Here is a 21,101-nt window from a genome sequence, read left to right as displayed (position 1 = left end):
TAGTTTTAGGCCCTGTATATGTATATATATATATATATATATATATATATATATATATATATATACACAGTATATATATATAAATTTTAAGTCAGCCAATGGCAGGTGTGGCAAAAAGTTAGTTTTAGGCCCTGTATATATATAAAACTAACTTTTTGCCACACCTGCCATTGGCTGACTTAAGAAAATTTACCAGGCATAAATATATATTACGCAGCAGGTATATATTAGGCTGCTGTCACTTTAAGGGCGAATGCACGGATCCAGTATACTGATACACATGTGTTTTCTTTCTCAACTCACTTTAGACATGATTGACTATGTTTACGAGGATACTCGCCAATATGTGCATTTTCAAGCACAAGAAGACGTGAAAAAGAGTTCAATTCAGTATTCGCACGCTGTCTGAGATGCATATTTCTGGGCGTGCACTTCGGTTTGTGCACAGAAAACTTCCCATACAGTGAGTAACGAATTGAGTTCCCCTTCGCGGCGTCTTCACCTTGAATATTTCAGTTGGCAAGGCTTAAACTTATGACGACGCAGCACTGGCCCATCAACCGTCCCGAGCGTTGTTCACATTTGTTCACGTTTGTTCACGTTCATGTTCTCACAACATTGCATTGCTAGAATTTATAAAAATATTACCGGCCAACTGGCGATTAACACCGTTTCATATACTTACCACGCCCCTCAATGTTTAAGACATGCTTACAGCCTTGATTACACTGAAAATGTGATCCTCTACCCACCCTCATCTCATTCCAAACTCATTTGACTTTTATCCTATTTCATTGACACAAAGCTATAATTCGTCTGGATTTGAACTTGTTCCTTTGCATGCTTAATAAAAATTCTAGCAATAGACTAACATGTCTTGCTCATATAAATAAGAATACAATGTTAAAATGTATTCTTTTTTTTTGGTCGTTTTATCTCGGTTAAGTGAACGGCTGAGTGAGTTTCAAGACCACCAACCTCAAAATTCCTAACCCTTTGAAATGCTTGATAACCAAATTAATGAAATACATCTTTATCACACAGGTCAGGAGGTACCCTCCAGCCGCCTGCATTTTCGAGGAAGAGACTCATGGGAAGGCTGAAGCCTGATTTAAAGTAAATGACTGAAAAGCAGTGCCAGACGTCCTCCGTTTTCCACCGCGAGCAAGCTTTGAGGATACGAGTGGCTCATTGCATCAATCAAGGGCAGCAATTTTTGGCAGATTTTCATTTTATGGAATATATGAATATAATCATCTCCCTGAGAGTCTTTCTGACTTGTATAAACAGAACACTTTGTGGCCACAGTTGACTGACAGTAGCTACGAACCTTGTTTGATCAGTTAGTTCAGGATGAAGGCTCTTTAGTAATACTTAACATGTTTGAATACAGAAAAAAAGACTGAATGAAAGAAACATTGACAAAATTCACTTCATAGAGTGTTACTATGGCAACCAAAAGCTCTCAACAACGACAGAATGCATAGAGAGAAGAGCACTTTAAACTGCAGAAGGGCACTTCTGATGTCACCGGGAAGTAATAAAGTGGTTACTGTAATGAACTCCAGAGGGAAGGTTGAACCGAGAGAATAAACCCATAAATACTTAATACCTTACATAGCATTTGCCATTTAACCAAATCTAGTCTTTTTAAAGTGTGTGCATCAAACGCGTTCTAAAGCTCAGCAAGGCTAAAAGCCACTAAATGAGGATATTAAAACTTGGCGGAACAATATTGTGTAGCCACGCCCAATTAATCTCCACTTTGTTTCAGTTGGACCAATTTCATGCTCCTCTGATCAGACAAAACACTCGCAGACCTGCCACTTTACCAGCCGCTGAGAACCCCGACCAGGCATCGGTGATTAGTGAGGCTGCATTTCCAAGAGTGGATACTTCCTTCTGAACTGCGCTGTGCGCCATATGTTTGCGAGCAACTGGAGCAACGACACTGGCAGGAGGAGTCCAGGTTGTGAGGCGAGAGAAGATTCCAGAACACACAGCCATTATGCAAAGGATACAGGTATTATAGCAAAAAGCAGTTATCATGTTGGAGAAAATAACCAAAAATGATTGGTAAGCACAGATCTTGCTGATGCTTTTGATATAGTTCAATTAGGGCAAATGTCAACACTCAGTTTAAAAGTTTAGTTTTTCTTTAATTATAGTGCCCCCTAGCATTGGAAATTGATGAAATTTGGCATGCATCGTAAGAATGTCCTATTGTTCATGTGTACCAAATTTTAAGAGGTTTGGACTTTCCACTCACAAGATACAGGTCAATTAGTTATAATGGAACTTAGTTATGAACTCGAAATTGCATGTTGTAAAGACATGCGTTTGGGAATCCCTGTGCTAAATAATTAAATTGTTTTATTTAGTTTAGGACCATTTTAAAATTTCTTTAAAAAGTGGAATATTTTTCTTTTGGCAGTGGAAATTCATATAATTCACATTTGATTTGGGGTGCTGAGGGTTAGTTCACCAAAAAATGAAAATTCTGTCATTAATAGAGTGCCCCAGGGATGACGTGTTTTTGTAGGCCAACCCAGAAGTTAGCGGCGCATGGGTTCCCTCGATTGAAAGCCTATGCATTTTTCCCATAGACTTTTGGAAAATCGCAGAAAATAAGCTCTGTGTTTAACAAAGGGTTATGACACTCACACGTTTTGTCTATCAAGATAATCTTTACAAGTTAACACAACATTTATAGATTTTGAAGCCTAAATAAAGTCGTCAGATATAAAAGGCTAACAGTAGGGTATAAACGGACTACAGCACACCATGGTTGCGGATCAACGTCGTCACCACCAAGCTTCCTCAAACTTTATTTAGAAAACAACTTTATTTAAAAACATGCTTGCTGATTATGATCTGCACTGTTATTAATACTTATCCACTTTTTCATGAGAAATGCTGTCCAAATGTCCCGTTTTTAATGATGACGTCTGAAGTCCCCGCCAAAGGAAGTAGTCCCTTTTAGCAATTTGTTAGCAACTGCCGATTTTAAGACACAGTAAAAGTTTAAAAAATCACAAGTGGGTTATAACTGGTGTGTTTTATGTCATAGATCAAAACGTGAAAGTATTTAGAGGCTTTGTTAACCACAGACCTTATTTCAGGCGATTTAGCAAAAACCCATTCAAAAAACCCATAGACTTGACGGCGTTGGAACCGGAAGTCCTAAAATGCTAACTCGCTTCCGGATTTTGCCTACAAAAATGCGTCATCCCTGAGGCACTCTATTACTCACCCTCATGTCGTTCCACACCTGTAAGAGATATTTTTGCTGAAATCCGATGGCTTAGTGAGGCCTCCATTGACAGCAAGATAATTAACACATTCAGATGCCCAAAAGGTACGTTCTCGTCACTTCATAACATTAAGGTTGAACCACTGTAGTCACATGAACTGTTTTAAATATGTCTTTAGTAGCTTTCTGGGCATCTGAAAGTGTTAATTATCTTGCTCTCAATGGAGGCGTCACTAAGTCATCAGATTTTATCAAAAATATCTTAATTTGTGTTCCGAAGATGAACGAAAGTCTTACGGGTGTGCATGAGGGTGAGTAATTAATGACAGAATTTTCGTTTTTGGTTGAACTAACCCTTTAAGGTTTTGGAGTGTAAACAAACATGCTTTATCAATTACACAAATTTAAGTTGTGCTATCATTTCCACCAAATTATGCAAAAGGTGTAAAAATACATTAAATTCTAGCTATTAAATTAACCTCAGGAACACAAAAGAGTGGGTCACTTTATTCTAATGTTAAAAATGTAATTTTGATGCATAGTGGAAATGACATTTGTTGGTTTCCACTACGAATCAAACAATTCTTTTATGCATTTTTAGTGTATATTAATGAAACGAGTTTGTTAGGAGAGTTTAAATCCACAGGGTTAAATTCTCCCATAGTTGAATAAACGCATAAACAACGAGACATAAGAAGAATTAAATGAAGTGGCCTTGAAGGTATCAGGAAAACAAAGGTCATGGAGTATCCTTCCTGTCTCTAATGATGTCTTTGCGAATCGCTCTTTTCCGGACTGCCACAGTGAAGGGCTATTATAGGGACGTCTGAATGGGAACATTAGCTCACAGATACAGCAATTAGCTTGATGATGGTGGACATAAAAGCCTTAGAGCGGAAAACGGCTTCGCGACTCTGTTTTGGCAACCTGTCCTGCTTTTGTCATGTAGTTTCCATGGAAATGTTGTGATATCCATTCCGCCATTTGTTTACCTCAAGTCCTTACATCCAATTATTTCAGTCATCAGAATGTGACATTCCGAGTTATTTTGAGAAATGCCGCGTGTCAGTGGCTGACTTCAATTAATCCCGTGCTCAGGAGTTGCTTTTCGCTCCGGTATTCTTTGGTCCTAATTAATTGGAAGCAGAATGAATTTGTACAATCGTGGAATGGCACAGGGACAATAAATTGGCATTCCGGAGAGTACCTGAAGAGGGGGGTTGAAGCAATACCTGATGGGAAGGAGGAGGAGGGGTTTCACTGCATGAGCAACAGCAGGACAGGGAAAGAAAAGCGCTGATATAAGCTTTGGTTTACCTGCTTCAACACCAAAAGCTTTAGTGTGAGATGTTTTAAGATCTATAAGCTATCTATCTATCTATCTATCTATCTATCTATCTATCTATCTATCTATCTATCTATCTATCTATCTATCTATCTATCTATCTATCTATCTATATAATTATCACCAGTCCTTTTGAATTCAGTAACCAAAGTGGAGGTGTTTCACAGACAGGAAATCCCACTATCAGTATGCATGTATATGAGGATACATTTTAATGTATCATAATCCTTAATCCTGTCAGGTAAAGAGCACAAATCCTTTTAAATATGACAATGGTGATAAGAGCACAAAACATGTTTATAACAGAATCACACATGCTGGATTGTTGGGCTAAGGGAGCTCTAGGAACATAAGGCCACATTCTGGAAGCTCATTAATTAGTGACATCCTGACGGATGAGTGTCCCAAGCGTCACGTTTGCTGATTGTTAAGGGCAGAACCTTTGAAGGTGGAGAGAGGAGCTGGTGTGGGTAACTGGCCCTCAGCAGGAGGAATGCTGGGACTTTGGTGCAGTTGTCTTTCATCTCTCAGAGCCAGCTGAGCTTTCTTTAGTAAAGGTTTGATTTTAACAAGGGCTGTTAGTGAGAGAGACCTTATACCTTCCTAAACTCAACCAGCAGGAATCCAGCAGCGTGCAGCATATTGCTTTGCATATTGTAGTCGGTTAATATTAATTTAAAAAATAAAAGCTTTCGCACCTGGTGAACTAAACTGAAAGAGCAGACAACAGGATTATTTGCTCCAGTATTAATGTCTGATATGAAATCTGGGATGCAAAATTTAAATTAGAGATGGTTGTAACTGAAAGCTTTTGCATTCATTCATGCATATAAAGCACAGATTAAAAAGTTGAAAAAGAATTTATGGGTTTTAACGTCTATACTTTTAAATGAATGGGTCAGATGTGGTTGCTCAAGTTCAAGTTTGTAAATGTATATTTCATTGTGCAGGAGGTGCCACATTATTTTATGAATCAAATGCATAACAAAACCAGATTGTTGTTCTTTTATGTAATTATAGCTTTCTTTAGGAATGATTTACTTGGAGAGAATACTGGCTCAGGCCAACAATGGTGCCAAGACTGATGATTTATTGATAGAATATTTTTTTTTTTTTTAAAGTATGTAGAAAGTAAAGCATTTAGAAAGTAAAAAGAATTAAAAAGTATTTAGAAAGAGAAATAAAATAATTATATAAAAAGACTTTTATTAGATTAAAATTTGTATTTAATAAATAACATCATATATATATATATATATATATATATATATACAGTATACACACACACACACAGTCAAACCAAGAATTATTCAGACATTTTTTTATATTTTTGATATATTTTTACTAGTGGGTGCAGGACACTATAGTTTATTTATGTATGTGAGGATAGCAAAATAAAGTAAACTGTGACATATTATACCCAAAAATTCTTCATACAGTGGACTACCAGTAAAGTTGATAAAAATTTTGAACCAGTAATTATTCAGACACTTTGACCTGACCATGTTTTGCTTAAGTGTTATCTGACATAATTAAGATTAATTTTTTCTGACACGGTTTAACTCCGAGATCTTGTCTTATTTTATTACCATTTTTTTAAACTAAAGTGAACAAACTGTATTCATTACGGAAGAGGATTAGGGCCAAGCAATAATAAAAAAATAAAACCATCTCGAGATTAAAGTTGTTAAATTTCGAGAAAAAAGTCTAAATAAAATGTTGAGAATAAACTCATTAAATTACGAGAAAAAACTCGTTAAATTTCAAGAAAAAAGTTGAGATAAAATGTTGAGAATAAACTCATTAAATTACCAGAAAAAACTCATTAAATTTCAAGAAAAAAGTCGAGATAAAATGTTGAGAATAAACTAGTTAAATTACAAGAAAAAACTCGTTAAATTTCGAGAAAAAAGTCGAGATAAAATGTTGAGAATAAAGTCATTAAATTACGAGAAAAAAGTCGTTAAATTACGAGAACAAATTCGTTAAATTACGAGAAAAATTTTAAATTTCGAGAAAAAAGTCGAGATAAAATGTTGAGAATAAAGTCATTAAATTATGAGAAAAAAGTCGTTAAATTACGAGAACAAATTTGTTAAATTACAAATTTGTTCTCATAATTTAACGACTTTTTTCTCATAATTTAACGAATTTGTTCTCGTAATTTAACTAGTTTATTCTCAACATTTTATCTCGACTTTTTTCTCGAAATTTAACAAGTTTTTTCTCGTAATTTAACAACTTTAATCTCGAGATGATTTTTTTTTTTTTTTTTTTATTGCTTGGCCCTAATCCTTTTCCGTAATTAATGAATGAAATGTTCAAGGTGTCTGAATAAATTTAGGTTTGACTGTATATAAATACATATATACATATATATTTTAATATATGTAAATGTAATTCATATTTATTACACAATACATATGTATTACATTTACATATATTAAAATATATAATGTATTAAAAGGATTAGTTCACTTTCAAATGAAAAGCAGCCCAAGCTTTACTCACCCTCAAGCCAGGTGTATATGACTTTCTTATTTCCGATGAACACAATCGGAGAAATATTAATAAATATCCTGACGCATCCGAGCTTTATAATGGGAGTGAGCGTTACCAAACGAGTATGAGCTGAAGAAAGTGCCTCCATCCACATCTCAAATCAACATCCATTAATCAAAGTAATGGATTCATTATTTAATATATTTATATGCGTCTTTCTACTTTAAACGTTTAGGAAGCTGAAGCTGATGTAAACAGTCCACCACCCACAATGTGTCTCAGTTTACCAGCTCAATTAGTTTGACATGTGAGGCTGTTACTGTCTGAGCTCCATCGGGGCTGTTGGATGTGTAGAGTGTTTACCTCTTTATAAATAGAATGTGTGCTTATTTTACTGAACCCTAGAGACTGACTCAGCTCTCACTGTTATTCCAGACAAATCATTTAAGAGTTCTGTATATCTGTAACCATTTACATCTGATCTGGAAATATGTTGCGCTGTGCAGGTCCTTATTGTTTGCAGAACTGGTGGGAGATGCTCAAATAAAACAATATTAGCCATGATGATCTTTAGAAGAACATCTAGTGTTTGGTTTCCTAATTGACACCATAATGCTCAGTCCAATTTGTTTTGGATAATGCCGGACCATGTGTGCGAGAAGACCGTGTGGAATTCTGCGGCCCCCTGATGTCTGCAGCCATCTGGCTGTGGCCGGTTCATCTCTCTCAGAGCGGTGCTGAGCGTACACAGTAATTACAGGGACCCGGCCCACCCGAGCATGACAAACTAACAGCGTTCACTCTCTAGGACTCTTCCAGCAGAATCCTCATCACTTCATCTTTTTCTTTTTACTTTTTTTCCTTGCAGTTTCTCTCTAGCTCCGTGTGATAAATATTTATGGGATGAAATGCGTGCTGGCATCGTTTACAGCCCACTGACATTGAGTGGAGAAATTTGCAAAGATACATGACCGAACCATCACACTAGACTAGAGAATCCCACCTGCCTCTCACACCCTACAGAGAAAAAACATTCTCTTAAAGATAAATAAATGTTCCAATTAGAATCTAAAGAACTTAATGGTCATAACAAAAAACGTATTTATTTCTTTAGAAAAGCGTCAGTGTGTTGGTGGTTTAAAGGGATTGTTCAAAACAATCAGCATGCAATCACCCTAATGTCGTACGTCTGTGAAACAGAAAATGTGATGAATGTCCAAGCTGCTGTGTTTTCCACACAATCAAAGTGGAAAGTGATTTTTCCTGCATTTAAAGGGGACCTATAATGCCCCTTTAACAAGATGTAATATAAGTCTCTGGTGTCCACAGAATGTGTCTGTGAAGTTTCAGCTCAAAATACCCCACAGATCATTTATTATAGCTTGTCAAATTTGCCCCTATTTGGTTGTGTGTCCCTTTAAATGCAAATGAGCTGCTGCTCCCGGCCCCCTTTCCAGAAGAGGGCGGAGCTTTATCAGCTCGCGCTTCAGTTGCTCAACAACAACAAAGCAGGAGAATCTCACGCAGCCAAAATGAGGATTGTCAGTAACGGTGTTCAGCCTTACATTGTTCAAACCGGAGTCGACACTGATGGAGAGACTCAGGAAGAAGTTACAACTTTTAGAATGAAACTGGACGTTTCTGAATGGTTAGTGGATAAATTTATGTAGTTGCTGTGGAGTTGATTCAACTCATCGACTAGCATGTGCCGTCATCTTTTGTACAAATCCAGCGTTGAATTGTCCCTCGTTTGTGAAGCAGTTGTGAAGCATAAAATGACAGCATGTCAACAACACTCTACTACAACAACTTTTTCTCTTCTCTAAAGCAGCCCAACATGGACTCACCCCCTTTGTTGTGTGTTCTCAGGGGCGGGGTTTATGTAAATTTTAGGGTTAGTGATGTCACTAACCTGGGAAGAAGCTTGTTGTAGTCCCTACCAGCCATTTGTTGTAGTCCTTAAACAGCAAATTTTTAAAGAAAATATCTCCCTTTGCATTGTTGTAACTTTGCAGATGTTGTTTATGCTCAAACAGCAACATTACAGAGTAACTAAAGTTAAAAAAGTGAAATCATAATCAACCACCCCTTTAAGGTCTCAATTGTTGGAAGGGAGATTAAATGGAGAAAAAGTTAAAGGTCCCGTTTTTCGTGGTTTTTTGAAGCTTTGATTGTGTTTATAGTGTGCAATATAACATGTGTTCATGTTTCTCGTGTAAAAAAACACAGTATTTTTCACATAATTTACTTATCTGTATACCGCTGTTTCCACTGTGATAAAAACGGGCTGATGACTTCCTTGTTCTATGAAGTCCCTCCTTCAGAAATACGTAACGAGTTCTGATTGTGCCAGCGGTTCCTGTGTTGTGATTCGACAGCAGTTTAGCGCTCCTTGTCCGGAAAGGTCACGCCTCTTACCATAACGTGGAGATGCACGCGCTCAGTGTTATTGTAAACATGTCTTTAATTTTACCCTATCAATTTGAGCCGGAATCAGACCCGGTGATTGGACTGCGGGATGAAAATAACAGCGTTTCGACGACATGGCGACAAACACACTCTACAAACGCAACTCTTGTGTATTCCTGTGGGCGGAGGTTAGTCAAAAAACTGTTTTAGTGACGTCATTAAAGAAGGAAGTAGAGGGATGTAGTCCAAACTGGCCGTTCGATGTAGGCGACTTCTGTTAAATAAAATATCTCGCTTGGCATTGAACTTTGAGCTTTAAAATTTTACAGATTTTATTTATACTCTAACAACAACATTACACACTAACTAAAGTTTGAAACATGGGATCACGAAGAATGGGACCTTTAAGGATTTTAGGATTTTTATTTTTTTTCAGAAGTTGACCCTCAAGTGTCAGAAGACCTCTCAAAACTGTGCTCACATTTACCAAGAAACCAATTCTTCAACCAAAGTAAGACTTCTCAATATGAACTCATCTGAGCAACTCTTGAACCCTAAACCGCAAACATGGTTCCTGATACAAAGAGACCTAAGTAAAAACCAGGAACCTTTATTAAGTCTAGCACAGTATGCAAAGATTATCCAGAGTCTTTTTATAGTAGGTTTTCACAGGGATCTTTAATTCTCTTTATAACGATTCACAAAGTCTCACTTATATCTGCTTTACAGTCATTAGGTTCAGTTCTCGACAGTTAAGCCTGAGAATGAGGTGTTGAAGACTTCAGGATGTGAAGATTTTCTCAGAGATCCTCACAAGTCTGTTAAAGGATCCTCCCTCAGTATAACTGGTACGTTCTGTGAATATGGCTTATTATTATATGGCTTATATATTATATGGCTTTTAAACTTATTTTAGACATGAGACAAATTTTGATAATAGCTTTGTAAATGTTGCAAACCCCATAAACCATATATATATATATATATATATATATATATATATATATATATATATATATATATATATATATATATATAATTTTTTAATATATATATATATTATTATTATTATAATTATACAGTGTTGTTTTAAAAATAAAAAAATAAAAATGTATAATAAATGTAACATTTAATAAAAAAATGTCTAGTTTGAACTTGTGAGGATCACATTTTTCTAAAAGCTACGCTTCTTTTGAATTGATCTGATGGAAAAAACTAATACTTTGAGTGTCTGACCCAGTTTTGTACCCTGTTCATGGACAGTGCCAACTAATAAAAGATTCAACGCTGCTAATTGAGATTGATTCGACTGTTTATGGGCTGTTAAAGAAGAAAATTACAGGCATTATGTAGAACAGCTCTGACAACTTGGCTCTTTCAGCACAGAGAGCTTATGCTCATGAAAAAAAATCTGCAGATTTCTTTCTCTTTTTTTTTTTCAGAACGGAGAAAACTTTTGACTGCTCCTGCATCATGCATCACTTTGTTCTGCGTGTCTCTATGGTGGATTCTGCTGCCTGCTGGAGAACTCCTGCCACATGTTCACACACCGGAGGTCAAAAGCTCACATAACTCATCATGAATGATTTATTCAGGGAAATTAACATGCACTTCTCAATCTGGAGGCTCGATGATTTGGTGATGCATTTCTGTGTGTCGTCCGTTTGAAAAAGCGTGGTATGGGAGTAGATACCAAATCAGCCGAGCTGGAACAAAAAACCTTAGCGATACGTTCATCTGTTCTGAAAATAGGTTTCACTGAGCTCCTGTACCTCTATAATCATGTCCCCTCTCGCCAGAATCATTCTGATAATATACAGGCTTATTCATGAAGTAGATCTCAGTCCCTACATCCCTACAGGCCATTTTTGTAAGCGCAGCCAAGTGAATCATGGGAAATGCATGGGGTTTTAATAATGAACTAGTGTCCATTCTACAAGGGAATGATATTTATGTAGTCTTCAACGTGAGCGGGTATAAAAGTTGTGTGAACCAGAAAGTTTAACTGCATAAATTGAATATTCGGCGGCTTATTTAAAAGAAATAAAAGATAATTTAAATGATGGACAGGTTCAGAAGACCAAGTTAATACAAAGCATTAAGTGCATTTACTGTAAAGTTACATTTCAGACAGAAGCAGAAATGTGTCTTTTTAAAATGTGAATACTTTAGTCTGACCGAAATTGTACAAGTTCAAAAATGTACTTTAGTGCCGCTGAAATTGTACTGCGTTTTCCCAAAACATCATGAGCCTAGGTAGATTGTAGACACCATTGGTGCCAGTGGTTTTTACAATCTACTTTGGCGTACAGTGCTTTTGGGAAACGCAACCTTGGTTTTAAGAAGTTGGTCGAAAGACCTGGATAATGTGACTGTTAATCAAACTACAACTGGCCTTAGCATCACACTCTGAATGACAGAAATGATGTGTATCGTGTATTTAATTGCTCAAATTGGATTCGTACAAACATGTTTTAGTTTCAGCATTAATCAGTATAAGTGATGTCTGTGTCCGTAGAGATTTTTCTTACAGAAAGGACTGAAATGCCTATATGATGTGCCTTTATGAGAGTTGCAACCAAAATACCGTGGCAATTACGGAAAACAGAAATCCAATAAGCCCAGAGGCACTTGTACCAAGTGAGAGTGATTTAGTATTACCCCAAAACAGTGTTTGAGTGATTGTTATTAAAAATTATTTCAAACACCCAGATGGCTCCATTTAGTTTCCTAGATTTTCACTGGGTTTCATTAAAATTGTGTTACAACAGTTGTTCTGGCCAAGAAACAAAAGAGAACGGCAGAAAAATACACGCAAACATGGTTGTACCCTGAGAGATGTGTGCAGATGATAATAATAAACATTCACTTTTAGTCAAATGAAATGCAACATGACAACAAAAGCTGTTTAGCAAACGTTTGCAGAGTCACACAGTAAATGAACCTCTTTGTTGATAATCGCACACGTGCATAGCATCATTTATCTGCAATTTGGTTGCCAGGAGACTTCTTTTGTTGACGTACGAACACCTGCAGAGCCAACCGTAGCATTGCCGTGTCTTTATACATCATCCTCTGAGTGTCAGACAATGGAACGCCTTTATGTTCGGAAGTCAAAGGGATCAAGTAGAAATATCCTACATTTGGCTTTGAATGGACTGAAGCAGCATCTCACTAGTCTTCGAGCTGCATTCCCTCCTAAACTGAACATCCGAGTGTCTTTAAAAACCAGCAGCTGCCATTTATTGTTTATTTTCAATTAAAAGAGCAATCTAATTAGTTTACGAGGCAGGATATGCACAGAGCAACTACCAAGTAATTAGTTAATTACCCACCGGTCACACCCACATCTCCAGCAAAGATTATAAAATGTAAAACATAAAAGTTACAATAAATTGTATATTGTGGGAGAGTCTGCTTAAAGGTGCAATAGGTGATTCTCTATAGAAACATTTTTTTGTTACGCTGGTTGAAAGTCTCCTCATATCCTGATAGCAATCACTCCATTCACACTGCAAACCTTAATGCTCATTTCCGATTTTAGCTCAGATCTGATTTTTCTGTAGAGCTGTTCACTTTGTTGTTTGAAAAATGTGGCCAATATTAGATTTCTGTTAGAGTTCTAGAGATTAGAGTTCTGAACAATGAGCAAAATAACGATATGTTAGATTTTGCTGTGTTTGGCCGTGCAGCCGTTTGGGTGGCTCGCCAATGTATTAGATTTCTCTAATACATATAATAAGTACGCTTGAGATAAGTACGCAAAGATTTTATTGAAGGTAGTAGTGTAGCACAGTTCTTCAGCAGTGAGATCGATCTACCCTGTGATATACTCTGAGCAATGCTGTTTCTTTGTCATTCACACCCATCAGTTTCTGTGGGCCATACGTCTGTATGGGCCAAAGATGGGCACTCGAGTTAGAGACTCGGACTCGAGTCGCATTTTAACAGACTTCGGACTCGGACTCGACCTGAAATGACTCGGAATATTTTAAAAACGACTCAAGTCTTTTACTCTTAACTACTGATATAATAAATAAAGAATTTGTGTTGTATTTAAATGGTTTTATAATATCTGCGTCACATATTTCCTTACGTGTCGTGGTAGATTGGACGCCTGTCATAGAATTTGATTACGTATGTGCGTGCGCATAAACTCCAAAATGTCATAATAAGAGTCCCATGCAACATGACGGGAGCCACCGTACCATAGTTTCTTTCGTTTGGGTTTATTAACACGTCAGATCAGCTAGACGCACAGAATGTGGGAAAACAGTTAAAGACACTGGAATAACATCATCAAATTTTATGAGACATCGCATCCACAAAGGTTAGTCACATTAACTCACAACTAGCTATTATACCGTGGTGTAGCTGCATGGCTCATTTGAATTGCCAGCCTGTTAAAATATGAACAAAGAAAAAATCTAGACTTTAAACCTAGCACTACGTTTTATGAATATTTTCGTATTATTTGCAGCTTTTCTATTTCTTAATGTGTGTCCATAAGAGAGAGAAAGAGATGTTAATCCATGTATTACTTAAAGCTCATATTTTAATGTATCACATTCAGCATGTGTAGAGTTTTCAACTTACATTCTTAAACAATGCGAAGTTTGATATTTTCTGATAATGACTAGTCAATATCAACGAAGCTGTTTAACAAACTGCTGTATAACAAACCGTGACTCACGGGCGCCATCTTGTGTCCGTTTAGCGACCGTATTGAAAATGACTACTCGTGTTGCCAGGACGACTGTTTTGTACATTGTAATGGATTATAAAGTAACAAACTGGATGTACATTATACCTTACATCATAGGACCTTAATTTCAAATAAAACAGATTATAGAAAGATCATATAATTTTGTCTATATAATACAACTAGGAAAAAATATAGGATTTGATTATGAGAATATTTTTTTTTAATGACTCGAGACTCGACTCGGACTCGTGACAAAAGACTCCAGACTTGACTCAGACTCCAGTGATAAAGACTTCAGACTTGACTCGGACTCCAGCTTAAAGACTTAAGACTTGACTCGGACTCCAGATAAAAGACTCGTGAACATCTCTGGTATGGGCCATTTGGTTCACACCTTTACAAACACAGAGTTGATTGCATCTGAGGCACAGTCACAATGTAAATGCATCTAACTAAAGATAATGAAAATACACATAATCTTTCAGATACAAACAGGGTTGCCAGGTTTATAACCACAAAATCCACTTAATTGCATCTCAAAACTAGTCCAAAAACTAGCCCAATCATGTTCCGTGGGGTATCCCGGTAAAAATCGCGTTCAAGAGATTAAATATCATGTTAGTGCGGTCGCTTCAATCCACGGAGGTGCACAACAACCCATGGCAACAGTGAAAAAGTAACCCTATTTTGCTGGAAAGTCGCAGACTTGGCAACACACACAGCACACTGTACTATATGGAAGTAAACACGGGAGGGCATTAAAGTAAGTGATTACGTGTTTATTTATAATGTGATCTGCCACGTAAGCGCAGGCAATATGAAAAAGACAATGATGTGACCAAAGAGAGTCAGAGTTTTGAAACTTGTATGATACGAGCCCTCATGTTTTCCTTGCATTATAGAGCTGCCCCTGTAATACTTAGGAGTTCTGACACAGAATTCCCATGAGCGCAGAATCGCGACGAATGTTGATCTCGAGTGACATAAAAATCGTGTGAATACGATATGACTGTTCTCACTGCGGTCACATTACAAAACATCTGACCTGAATCGGATTTAGTACCACATATGGAAGTGGCACAAATCAGAATTGAAAAAAATCAGATTCCATGTGGTTTGTACTGTTCACACTGTTATGGGGAAAACGATCCGATTTGGGCCACATTTACCTGCAGTGTGAACCTAAGTTAAAGGATTAGTTCACTTTTAAATAAACTTTTCCTGATAATTTACTCACCCCCATGTCATCCAAGATGTCCATGTCTGTCTTTCTTCAGTCGAAAAGAAAGGTTTTTGATAAAAACTTTCCAGGATTTTTCTCCTTATAGTAGACTTGAATGGGCACCAAACGGTTGAAGGTCATAATTAGTTTCACTGCAGCTTCAAATTATTCTACACGATCCCAGATGAGAAATAAGGGTCTTATCTAGTGGCACCATCGCTCATTTTCTGAAAAAAATTGAAAATTATATAAGTTTTAACCAGAAATGCTCATCTTGAACTAACTCTCTTCTTCTTCTCTATTTGAATTCCAGCAGTATAGACGCTGCTAAGCGTAATACTGCCCTCCACAGGCCAAAGTTTGAACTAATTGTTATATACTATTGAACTAGCATATTGCATATAAAAATTAGTTAAAACTTTGGCCTGTGGAGGGCAGTATTACGCTTAGCAGCGTCTACACTGCTGGAATTTTAATAGAGGAGAAGAAGAGAGCTAGTTCAAGATGAGAATTTAAGGTTAAAACTTATATAATTTTCAATTTTTTTCAGAAAATGAGCACTGGTTTCACTAGATAAAACCCTTATTTCTCATCTGGGATCGTGTTGAACAATTTGAAGCTGCAGTGAAACTAATTTGGACCTTCAATCGTTTGGTGCCCATTCAAGTCTACTATAAGGAGAAAAATCATGGAATGTTTTCATCAAAAACTTTAATTTCTTTTCGACTGAAGAAAGAAAGACATGGACATCTTGGATGACATGGGGGTGAGTAAATTATCAGGAAAAGTTTATTTAAAAGTGGACTAATCCTTTAAGTGATTTAAATGTATTTTTAAAAACGTATATATCGTCAGTGGAAGACGTGCGTTTGCATATACCACTGCGCAGCCTGTTCACGCAGACGTCATATGTCATCGGCGCGTTCACATACATACAGTGTGAAGACAGAGCGAGAATGGCAGACAAACAGTAGTAAGTAAGTAGTACTGTTACTCACTGTACTGTAGAGTTTTCTCACTAGTGAATGACATGATGTAATCCAATATCGTTGTCTCTGGTCATCTCGCTTCTGGTCTGCGCGCGTTCATGTGTTTTGGAGGAGGTGTGGATTTGGATGGCAATTTGCAAGTAGAGTGGGATTGTATACTTTCAATGCTGGCAGGCTAAAGTTAGCATTTCCCAGATCACCTATTGCACCTTTAAGTGTCAGTGGAGAAAGAGTCTCAATTCATTTCCGTTAGAAATGTGAACACATTTGCTCACAAGGATTCTGTTTTTCTTGGATCTGTCTGCGAAGCATTGCTCCCAAATGCTCGCATCAGATATATGCCAACAGAACATTGAGCAATGCATTGCTCAGCCCTGCCGTGGCATTTGTTACTAATTCAAGTCAAACAACCGTTGTTGTCAAAGCTGCATCCAGAAATGATGCCTTTTCTTTATCCAGTGTAAATAATTTAGTATGTTTACATGGATGATCTTACACCAGTTATGCACCATAAAGTGTGTGGTCATGTAAACACCTTTAACTGTGTTCTTTTTTTTTTCTGGTAAAGGTTGTAAATGGTTTGAAATGAATGTAAACGCATCTGGGGTTTTTTATAATAAGCTATCTGCATTTTGTTTTACATCTAAACAATGATACCAGTGGTCTTCAAAATGCTGTAAATAATTTAATAATGATAAAAAAGTGATTACAAGGGGTGTCACATCTCTCACTATTTGATTGGCAGAGCCACGAGAGAGCAGGTCACCTGTTTCCTTGAGCAAAGAATGGCGTCTGTCAGAAAGAAAAAAAGCAAAGCTGGAGAGACTGGCAGAATGAGAAGACATAAAATAGAGAGAGAAAGAATAGAGAGGCACTGGAGGGTCGATTGAGAGAGAGAGAGAGAGAGAGAATCCACTGGGGTGGAATAATCTCCACCAGGAGCAAAGTGAAGACCATCAAGCACATTTCACATGCAATTTAGTGTGACGCGTCTGATGAAAACTGTCATAACCAGAGCACTCTAATTTACAAGCTTAAGAGCACGATGTCTTTCAGTTGAATCTCAGGGCCAAAGCACGGTGTTGGGCAGAAGCATGCATAAGAGTGTATGAGAGCGGTGTGAAGCGTCAGACATCTGGAGGGGCTGTCAGGCTGAGAAGGTCTTGAATGTAATACAAGGATTTTCTTCCAGAAGGTTCAAATTGTCTTGTCGCAATCAAAAGTTTAGGGAGGGACAAGTCAATTGCTGCACTGCGCTGCTAGTATAACGTACTTCACAAGAGTCTTAAAACTGGTTTGTGTTGTTTTTTTGCTTTTTCAACTTTCTTGTAAGCTTTTATAAATCATTCATTCAGTGTGGCCACATCTCGCCAACCCCATCCTTTTGTTTTTAAGGTTATTTGTTTAGATTCCCCCAGGTAACACTTATTAAAGCAATACCCATGCAAGCTACACATCCCAGATCCTCTAAATCCTTCTTCATTTTGACATTATGACTTCAGTCCCAACAGGATATTGCAGAACTGATTATAGAGTGGTGCAGGTATGATGTCAGAACCCGGAAGACTAATTCGCCACTGGTTCCTTTTCCTATGAGGTTTTATAAAGGGTTTTTCATTTTATGAGTAAATTAAGGTCTGTAGTAAACAATCCTTAACGATACTTTGACGTTTGTTCTATAAAATGTAAATTACACACACCCATACCAAAAACGTGAATTTTGAAGCAGTTATGTTTATTTTTGAAAATGTACATTTCTAATAAGTAACTACATAAGAACATTTGGGGTGTGAGTGTACAGTTTACGTATTAGAACAAAACATACACTGTAAAAAATTATTTTCATGATTATCACAATTTTTCTTTGGTCAAATCAACTTAGATAATTAATGTGGTTTAGATAACATAATATTTTGAGTTTCTGTTGATTAAACCAATCGCCGTAATTGTATTAACTCAAATTTTTAATTTCAGTGAACTCAAAATTTTAAGGCAACCAGGTAACTTACTTTTTTAAGTTAAACCAACAATTCTTTTTTACAGTGTATCATCAAGTTATATTTACCACAGACCACTTTTTTTTTTCTTTTTTAAAAAAAAAAAAAAGAAAAACCCCATAGGAAAATCTCGAAAGAACCAGCAGTGAATGTCTTCCGCATTCTGTCATACCTGCATCACTCTATTGCAACCCGAATGTATTATTTTGAACATTTAGAAAAAAGTGCCATTTGAGACTGCTTAATTTTTTTTTCTTAATAAATATTTATTTTTGGCAATTATTGCCTTTTTTTGGGATACAGAGTGGATAGGAAGCGAGGTGGGAGAGAGAGAGGGGGACAGGATCGGGAAAGATCTGCGAGCTGGGACTTGAACTCAGGTCGCCCAAAGCGCAACAACGCTAAATGTCGGTACGCTGCCCACGAGGCTATCGGCACTTAAAAATGAGACTGCTTCATTTTTAATTACTTGTTTTGCAGTAAAAAATTCACAAAATAAGCATGCAAATATATGGCTCAATACTGTGTGTATATATATATATATATATATATATATATATATATATATATATATATATATATATATATATGCATTGTATTTCTATAATATTATATTTCATATTAGTAATGTTTTATATAATATTTCTGTATTTTTTGTCTTTTTTTATTATAGGAAAACAGAAGAGACTGAATGCCATCAATCATAATTGCACAAACCTGGGCTCTGCTACACACTGTCTCACATAAACTAATTTATGGGTAAGTTGGTGACATTATTTAGTCAGTAAAGACTGGTTGGAAAGCATTAAGATCAAGGACAGACAAAATTTGTTTGTTTGGAATAAATGTCTCAGTTTGAACTGTGGGAGAAACTTCCAATATATTTATTCCTGGTGCATTTTGGACGCGTTTTCCCTTGAGCTTCTATTTCACGGCACTAATAGGCCATTAACAGATAAGATAAATTTTATGAGTCCATTAAGGAAGTGTAAGTTAAATGACAATCGAAGGGTCAAGTCATTGTAATTTCCCATGATGGTCCAGTGGTGCAGGTTGAGTTGGCGGACATAATTGGCTTTGCTCGTACTGCTCCAGGGAGATGCCTTCAGGCTTGTGTCTTTGCAGTCGTTTATTAACATTTAATACGTACGCCTCTTTCCTTCAGACAGACAGAGGACCAAGCCCTTTCTCTTCACTGCAGCGAGTTTGGCGGCATCCATGTTTAATACAGATTAGTCATCTCTGGAAACATCACCCTGCTGATCTCAAGGCCATGTGGAGGGGGAGGTGAAGGTGACGCCAGCCCCCATTTGTCGCATCCGTGACTCTTTGTACTGCTGGACCTGCTTTATCGTCCTCCATCAGTGAGCAAATAATCTGATCCCACAGGCCACCTATTTCTCAAAATAACAGTACATGTAAAATTAGTTTGAATTTTGAATGTGATTTACAGATGTGATGCTCTTAACAATGGTGTTGTCACGAAAAATCTTTAAAGAGAACCCGTACCTTAATCCTGAGAGAGCAAAACGGGGCCAACAGTGAGGGAAAAATATGAAGAACTCCCTTAAGTGAGAAAAAGCAACTTGGTAAGCAAGATAAACAATAAAACAAACAAAAACACCCCTACGGAGAAGAAGCCATCTGCCTGTGCTAGGCATGCATTTCTAAAAATGAATCATCAATCTGTTTTTAAACTATAGTAAACAATTGCATGACTCCAACTCTGTGTTGAAAGGCAGCAAGCTAGAAAATAAGAATCATCTTATGTGGCAATAAAGGAAATGAATTTCATATTGCATATAAATCAGACCAGGAAAATGTCTGGCTACTCGATGCAGGCCACCGACTGGGCTTTGGCCATGCAGAGAATTGTGTTATAGAAATTTCATCTATTTCATACACGGCGATAAACTCAAACTACCATGAAACAATAAAAACCGCTGACCAAAGAGCCACTGTGTCACCTGCTGTGTTCTTTGGCAGCTCGGAGTGTTAGTGCTAAAACTTGGTCTTACGTAAGCATATGCTGAGATCATTACATTTCTGAAATAATTGCCTAGAAATATTCCCAAGCGCCAAACTTTGTCTGGTTGAAGACTCTGAACAATAGAGATTAGAAAGCCTGCTCTGATGAACTGAAATAGAAGCATGTGCTCTAGTTGTGCTGTCCGACGTTGTGTTAATTTCATTACATAAAAGATTTGCAAACATTTGCAGAGTTTCATCCAGTCACTCTTTGATTTAAAACAAAGAATTGTAGGATTGGGCTGCAGTGCTGTAATAAAGCCAACAGAGCAAATACAATAATGTATGATCTGTTAGCGAACACAATGTACACGGAAAGCACAAAAGAACGTGTTTCCCTCTATCCTGATATTTATACGTTTCCTATTTCACTGCAGCACACGAGCACCGCCGAAAGATGCCCGATTTCTTGAATGCTCTGAATCAGCTGATAAATAATGCATACGCATTTATTGATTAATATTTCACTAGGTGGAGGTTGCTGAGGAATTCTTGAGCAGGCCAATAATGCCTTGCGTGATAAACAACGGCTCTGGCCAGCCAGTGTATTTTCCTGCCATTGACTCGAGGATTCAGAGGGACGTACGTTAGCGATTGAATCTGACAGTATGGTATTACAGCTCATAACAATTTGTGCATCTTACTGCCTCT

At 37.1% G+C, this 21,101-nt stretch overlaps 1 long non-coding RNA gene across 6 annotated transcripts in view; it reads left to right on the top strand.

The window, feature by feature from the left end:
- Positions 1-20,376, top strand: part of LOC125257799 — a 70,299-nt gene extending 49,923 nt beyond the window's left edge. For 2 of the 6 annotated variants that reach the window (XR_007182452.1, XR_007182454.1), the window contains exons 3-8: positions 1,045-2,023; positions 9,946-10,020; positions 10,239-10,357; positions 10,952-11,064; positions 19,096-19,181; positions 19,588-20,376. This is a non-coding gene — a long non-coding RNA (uncharacterized LOC125257799). Of the gene's footprint in view, positions 1-1,044; positions 2,024-9,945; positions 10,021-10,238; positions 10,358-10,951; positions 11,065-13,325; positions 13,840-18,725; positions 18,834-19,095; positions 19,182-19,587 lie in introns of those variants that run through there. The other 4 variants (XR_007182456.1, XR_007182455.1, XR_007182457.1 and 1 more) reach the window with 4 other exon arrangements.
- The last annotated feature ends 725 nt before the right edge of the window (positions 20,377-21,101 follow it).

This window comes from Megalobrama amblycephala, linkage group LG22 (genome assembly GCF_018812025.1).
Source record: "Megalobrama amblycephala isolate DHTTF-2021 linkage group LG22, ASM1881202v1, whole genome shotgun sequence".
Classification (NCBI taxonomy): domain Eukaryota; kingdom Metazoa; phylum Chordata; class Actinopteri; order Cypriniformes; family Xenocyprididae; genus Megalobrama; species Megalobrama amblycephala.
This window is presented reverse-complemented; position numbering and strand designations above follow the sequence as displayed.